The sequence below is a fragment of the Empidonax traillii genome, unplaced genomic scaffold (genome assembly GCF_003031625.1).
Source record: "Empidonax traillii isolate 1590-97213 ecotype Southwest subspecies unplaced genomic scaffold, ASM303162v1 scaffold3100:size15474, whole genome shotgun sequence".
Taxonomy (NCBI): Eukaryota; Metazoa; Chordata; class Aves; order Passeriformes; family Tyrannidae; genus Empidonax; species Empidonax traillii.
The window spans coordinates 9,087-10,083 of NW_020958293.1; the positions used below are offsets into that span (position 1 = coordinate 9,087).

At 64.5% G+C, this 997-nt stretch overlaps 1 long non-coding RNA gene across 1 annotated transcript; it reads left to right on the top strand.

Moving 5' to 3' along the window:
• Nucleotides 1–307: 307 nt before the first annotated feature.
• LOC114072384 lies at nucleotides 308–971 on the top strand. Its single transcript, XR_003574164.1, has 3 exons — nucleotides 308–320; nucleotides 411–548; nucleotides 838–971. It is a non-coding gene; the product is annotated as an uncharacterized LOC114072384 (long non-coding RNA).
• The last annotated feature ends 26 nt before the right edge of the window (nucleotides 972–997 follow it).

Below are 997 nucleotides of genomic sequence, written 5' to 3' on the forward strand. Positions count from 1 at the left end.
GCTCCTGTGTTTCCCAGCCCTGGCATGCTGGCCACACATCCTGCTCCCGTGTGCCCTCCTTGCTCCTCAGGCTGCTGTGGCTTTGTCACTTGGGACCGGGAACTGCCCAGGCCGTGGCACTGTGGCTGAGAGCCCGCTGACACAGAGCTTTGACCCCGCAGAGCTGCTGTGACCATGTGGAGGACAATCATCTCCTCAAAAAACACTGCAGAGTCGGCACTGAAGATATTTGCCCTTGTCCTGGGAAGCTGGCCAGCCTGCAGCATCTGCACCTCTGATGGGGACGAAAGGGATGTCTTTGCCCTGGCCAACCCCAACAGGTGCTCCATCCCAGGTCCTCCTGTGCCTGCCGTGCCCTCGGGGCTGGGGCCGGGGCTCTCAGCGTGACCCGGGCTTTGCTCTGCACACAGGCTTGCAGTGCTGACCATCAAAGCCCTGCTGAGCCGTCTGCGGTGCGAGACTGTGCTGATGGCCATGGAACGCAAGCGAGGCTGGGACACGCTCCTCCACGCTGACACCCACCACTACGCGGTGGGTCTGCTGGCCAGGTGAGACCCCCTCTTCCCGGCTGCCCCGTCCCTTCTGCCTGTGCACGGGGCACCCCCACAGTGGCCGTGGTCGGGGGCCAGAGGGCCTCGTCAGCGAGGGATGGCTGAGCAGAGTGGGAAAGGCTGGGAGAGGCGGGGGCACAGGAGGAGCCGCCTCCCAGAGTGCATGTGTCCCCTCTTGGGGGAGTGGGCCAAGAGGGCTGGGCCAAGATAGGGCCTCTGTGAGCGAGTCCTGAGAGAGGTTTGCCCAGCCAGCTCAGGGTTGACGGTGCCTGTTTCCCCCTGCCAGGGAGATGGGCTGTGCCTGCACACCCTTGTGTTGCGGCATTGTATGCTGCCTCCTGGAGCTGCTCAGCGAAGAGATGTGCCCCTGGCACCTCCCTGCCATGACGTTCCTTGTGGAGGTGAGCCTGATGGCGAGCGCTGCCTGGCCCAGCTGCCTCCACCTG